The sequence below is a fragment of the Dendronephthya gigantea genome, unplaced genomic scaffold (assembly GCF_004324835.1).
Source record: "Dendronephthya gigantea isolate DGI-Jeju-01 unplaced genomic scaffold, DenGig_1.0 000184F, whole genome shotgun sequence".
NCBI lineage: Eukaryota > Metazoa > Cnidaria > Anthozoa > Malacalcyonacea > Nephtheidae > Dendronephthya > Dendronephthya gigantea.
The window spans coordinates 304,430-310,389 of record NW_021163194.1 but is presented as its reverse complement, the minus strand read 5'-3'; the positions used below and the strand labels follow the sequence as shown (position 1 = coordinate 310,389).

At 34.2% G+C, this 5,960-nt stretch overlaps 1 long non-coding RNA gene across 1 annotated transcript; it reads left to right on the top strand.

Annotated features, from left to right (window-relative positions):
* The first annotated feature begins 359 nt into the window (after positions 1-359).
* On the top strand, positions 360-2,445 carry LOC114538425. The gene is made up of 3 exons (XR_003688735.1): positions 360-437; positions 2,048-2,082; positions 2,242-2,445. It is a non-coding gene; the product is annotated as an uncharacterized LOC114538425 (long non-coding RNA).
* Positions 2,446-5,960: the final 3,515 nt, after the last annotated feature.

Here is a 5,960-nt window from a genome sequence, read left to right as displayed (position 1 = left end):
CAGACACTTGATTATTATTATTATATACCGAATATATCAAATAATCTCCTCTAAACTGAAAGCGGTAAAGACATGCTCTACTCTAGTGTATAAAGTTGGCACCTAAAGTTGCATCTAGGCATCTAAAGGCATCTAAAGTTGTCGAATACGAACATTTCTTACAATCTGATAACGTTTTCTTAGCATTTCGAACACTCTTTCCAAATTAACATCTCTCAAAATTATAATTGCATTGCAAGTTGCAAGAAAAAATTTTTGATGTTAGGAAGTTGAGAAAAGTTCCTTCTGTCAAACACGCCGTGAACAAATCCCAAAATCATTGTATATCTCGACAGGATATGAATCTTTGAAATTCTGTAGGGAAAACCGTCGAGACAAACAAGCGTCGAGAGGGAACGCTACGAAAATCGAAAATTTTGTCGCTACGAAAATCATTGGTGAGTTTGTTTCTATTTTAAACGTAATCTTGTGCAAAGTTATACCAGTGAACTCTAAAGGCACTGTCACACTCTGCAATTTTTCTTGCAATAGACCTTTTCGAAAAAAAAGCAAGAGGCTTGTGGCTAGGTACACGAAAGCGAGGCTAGTCAGATTTCCATTTCGGAATTTCAAAATCATGTTTACTTTCATTTTTCCCCGCTGGATCTGTCAGAATTTACAAAAACGATGTTTCTTTCATTCAAAACCCAGAAATAAAAAAATAATTTTGGACTTATTTTGAAAAAGTTTTTGACAAACAAATGCATGCTTATTTAAACAAAACCTTTAGGGCGATGTTGTATTTGACTAAAATTTTTAAAAAGATGAATTAAGAGGATCTTCTGCATGAGCTAAGAACTAGTTTCTGAAATTATTTGATGCTGGTAAAAACAGGAAAAAATATAGCTGAGGAGTACAGGGCTTGCCGTATGGAAAGCTGTGCAATAGTTTAGCACTTGCTGAGTTTAGAAAACATGTAATACATGCTTTAGTTACATATATCTCCAGGAGATAAGATGAAATGAATTAACAAATATCTAGGAATAACAGAAATGCGGAACGAAATGATAAAAAAGGACTTTGATAGAAACTTGAAAAATTCAGATAAATAATATTTACTTCATCGCAAAGAATTCAACCAGAGTATATATATTCCATAGTGCCAATGCAAATATCTTCTTTGATTTTCAAAGTCAATTTTGAGGCATAGAGATATGCTCAATTGCCTTTCCACAATTAACGAAGGATATACATATACCGATATTCTTCAAGAATTTATTCCAGAAATAGGCATAGGTAGCGAGGGTTTTTAAAAAAGCAATTTTTCGTCTTAAAACGGCGTTTTACTCATTAAATTCCCCCATGACACTTGCCAAGCTCGCCGGAAGTCATCACGCACTGTCTGCGCGTGGGACACGAAACAATAAACAAAAACACATATCACAGTTTCATATCTGTATGTATCTTATTTTATCTTCCGGAGTATAATTGCATTGCAAGTCATTCAGGGAAAGTTGCATAGTGTAACTGACACAACCTTAAAGGGTGTATCGAAAAAGTTAAACAGTTAATAAATGCATTCAGTCGTTAATAAGACTATGTGTAAGTAGCTATTTTGAGTCCTTCAAACGGCACATTTTGCACCAAAAATTTGCGAAAAACGGTGAAACGTTTTGGTGGAAACTTTTTCTAACGATATAAAAGCGTGATTTTAAATTCAATTTAAGAACGACTTGCGCAGAACAACGGGTGACTTGGCAGGCTAAAATATGGAATATATTTTATAAGTTGTTAAAATTTCAGACAATTTTGTGTATGCTTTAGCGAGTGCGCGGAGTTTAAAAATTGGGTATTTTAAAACCGTTTTGCATCATTCAATAGTGGTAAATTAATATTTGGAATATCAATAGATGCAAATGTCTAAAAAAGATGCAAAAAATTTTTCGCAAGCTTATTGAAAGACTGCCGTAGAAATCAAATCACGAAGTCTTGAAACATTACGACGCCTCAAGGTGTTGTCTTAAGCACAAAATATTGTTGACGCAACGTTAACACCAAACTATTGCAGGATGTTCAAGTGAATAACCGTCATCATCAGCTTTGGTAAGTCTAACTTGATTATATTTGTGTGGTTTAAATTGCCTGGTCTGTCACTGTCAATATCAGAATTAAATATGAACTAATATGTGGAAAAAAATCTTATTTCTATTTTATATATCGAGTTTATAATTATTTTAAACATTCATTGAAATAATATTTCAGATACATTCAACATATTGCTAATGGCTGGAGGCTATGATAGTGACCGTTTCGTTTATCCTGTTCAAGAAGATTTCTACTGCATTATTTGCTGTAATGTCTTAAGCGATGCGCGATTATGCGAGGCAGGAGAACATCATTTTTGTTTTAATTGCATATCACAATACCTTCCTAATTCATCAACGTGCCCAGTGTGTCGACAACGTCTCACTCTTGCAACTTTGCAACGTCCCCAAAGGTATCTAAGGAACTGTTTGTCAGAGCTGATAATCAGGTGTGATTATCACAATCGAGGGTGTCCCGAACATGTTGAGCTTGGAAATCTACAAAATCACGTGAATGGTTGCCAATACCGTCCAATAATGTGCGTGAACTGTCGCATGCATGTAAGTGCAAGAGAAATGCAGATCCACCAGGCCAATTTGTGTGAAGTGAATTTGCCACGATTGGAAGAAATTGACCAAAGAGTAACTACAATTGAGGTAATGTTAAGTATATTGTAGTTTTGTCACATTCTTCGGAATTTTATAATCCATATCCACGTTATTGAGAGCAATGAGCAGGATCTCGTCAGGCTCTTTATAACAGAGTTTTCAACAAACGTTCGGTTCCTGGTTTTGTCTAAAGCAACATTTTTTGTTGTTTTACGCTAAGCGTAACTACGATCCACGAACTATTTCTACGCCTCTAGACTGCAGCTGTCAAATTTGCTGAGTATAGGCCTATTACCACAACAAAACAGTGCTTAATATGTATAAACGTTAACGCGGTTAAGAACAGGCAGTTGTTATAAAAGTGACAATTATAAATGTTGCAATTTAGGGAAATTTACAGGGGATGATACAAGGCCAAAATATAATAAACGAAAGAGTGAATAGAATAGAGGTAAGAAAAAATGTTGCGAAATTTTAAAATTGCTGGTCGTTATTATGTCTGTGAGTTTTATAATCCATATCCACGTTATTGAGAGCAATGAGCAGGATCTCGTCAGGCTCTTTATAACAGAGTTTTCCACAAACGTTCGGTTCCTGGTTTTGTCTAAAGCAACATTTTTGTTGTTTAACTTGTTTTACGCTAAGCGTAACTACGAACCACGAACTATTTCTACGCCTCTAGACTGCAGCTGTCAAATTTGCTTAGTATAGGCCTATTACCACAACAAAACTGTGTGGTTATGCTTCAGACTAAACATGCAATAAACATTCATTAATCGAACATTCGAGTTTGCTCGTACTAAATATCGATAAACGTAAACGCGGTTAAGAACAGGCAGTTGTTATAAAAGTGACAATTATAAATGTTGCAATTTAGGGAAATTTACAGGAGATGAGACAAGGCCAAATTATAATAGAGGTAAGAAAAAATCTTGCAAAATTTTAAAATTGCTGGTCGTTATTAGGTTTGATCATCATTGTAAATCAAGGATAGGAAAGCAACTGGTTCACGAACACTACATTTTGGGAAGCATGGTTGGCTAGTGAAAATGCCTTTTTTGGAAAAATCTTCAGACTAAACATGCAATAAACATTCATTAATCGAACATTCGAGTTTGCTCGTACTTAATGTGGATAAACGTAAACGTGGTTAAGAAGAGGCAGTTATAAAAGTGACAATTATAAATCTTGCAATTTAGGGAAATTTACAGTGGATGAGACAAGGCCAAATTAGAATAGACGAAAGAGTGGGTACAATAGAGGTAAGAAAAATTCTTGCAAAATTTCAAAATTGCTGGTCGTTATTAGGTTTGATCATCATTGTAAATCAGGGATAGGAAAGCAACTGGTTCACGCAAACTACATTTCAGGAAGCATGGTTGGCTAGTGAAAATGCTTTTTGGAAAAATCTTCTCTTAAAAAACACCAATAAAGACTCACTTTCGCTAAATGCTGTTAAACTTGTAACTTTCTCAATTTAATGCGTGTATTTATAGACACATTTGAGCAATCAACATTAGTCAGGAACATACCGGACCAAGTATAGGAAATAGAGGTAAAAGAAGTTTAGGGTGGTATTATTAAACTGATTGGATCATATTTCTTACGCTATGGCCTAAACTGATAAACAGAGAATGTAACCTTCGGTATATTTAGGCAGCCCCAATACACTGACTTATATCATTTGTAATTCAGGAAAACTTCAAATTGACGAAACAGAACTTTGAAATGATTGACGGGGTTTCCGGATCGCCCAATCACAAGGCTTGGCTTGTGACTTATGACAACTTATGAATATTTCTATATTCTTATACAAGTCTACTTATTTTGTAACTATCAACTTATTTCATAGTTGATCATGTTAATAGTTTTAAAAGTTTAGTCAACAATACAGACATAATTAATTAAATCTGATGTGTCAGTCTAATAAAATTAAAAATATCAATACGTCTTATGTACTTTCTGTGGGCGCAGCTCTTTCGTCAGTAACATTCAGTTTTTGTCCTTAGCCTTCCTATGCCATCTTTTTCTATGTTCTCGATTTACTGGGTTAAATGTGTAGAGCATAAGATATGAGATATAAAGGCGCGACATCTTACGAAAAGAAAACAAAAGAGTGGCGCATTGTTGAAGTTTTTGCGAATGAGAGCATAAAAAAACTTAAAAGGGTAAAAAACCCCAGCAAAATTAAACAAATAGTGTCAGTTAAACAAATAGGTTGACAGTTTAAATATTGTGTCAGTATAAGATAAGAAATTGCCATAAATCTCTGTAGGTTCCATAGTGTAACAGATAAAACAGTGGTCTATAAACTTTGGAAGATTAATATATTGGATGGGTGACTATTAGGAATACTTCGTGATGTAAACCATTTTTGATTTATTCGTAAAAAATTATTCAATGTTCTTATTAATTTACTCGGGAGTATTTTGTTGTAGCTACTCCAAATCCTATTTCAAATATTTGCTCTAAAATGATATAATATTCGAGCTGTGCTGGGCCATCTTGTTATACACGCAACCACGATTTTTCTAATGACTTTTGAATGCATGTGGGGTGATATGAACATGGGAGGGTATATAGACAAAAGTACCACATACTTACAACATCTAAGATCGACTGGTAGCTATGTAATAACTTTTAACTTTCAATTTTATAACGTTTCAGGTGCATTAAAGATATCGCTCAAGAATTGAGGGTCACGATCCATCCATTTGAACCGGTAGATTTAAGGATATTGTGCTGTATTTGCCTATGTTTCATGATAAAGGTTTATAGTAATAACACGAGATTTCGCATCAAGAGATGGAAGGTTTAGATGGCGATTTCGTCGCTATGAAAATTGGTGGTGAGTTTGTTTATATTTTAAGCCATATCGTGTCAGTGTAAGATTAGCAACAATTAGCGAACTGCGCGTGTTATTAGGGAATGAAATTTTTGTCCAAACTTCAAATAGCGAGTGTGTCTGACTGTCTAATTCGAAACTCAAAACAATTCTCTAAAAATATCGTAAAGAAGTGTTAAAGGGCGGGCATAAATGCAAACCTATATATTAAAAACGAAAATTAATAGTCGTGTAGCTATTTCAAGCGTGACAGTGACAAACTATCAGCTTACGTGTCAAAAAAGTCGAAATATTTGGGAAAATATTATAATATATAACACTCCCCAAATCAAATACTTTACGTAATTATCATTAATGGATACCTAAGTAATACACTGTATTTGTTTCGAAAGTTTTCTTTGGAATATGAAATGTTAAATTACAATAAACTATTCACTATTTTC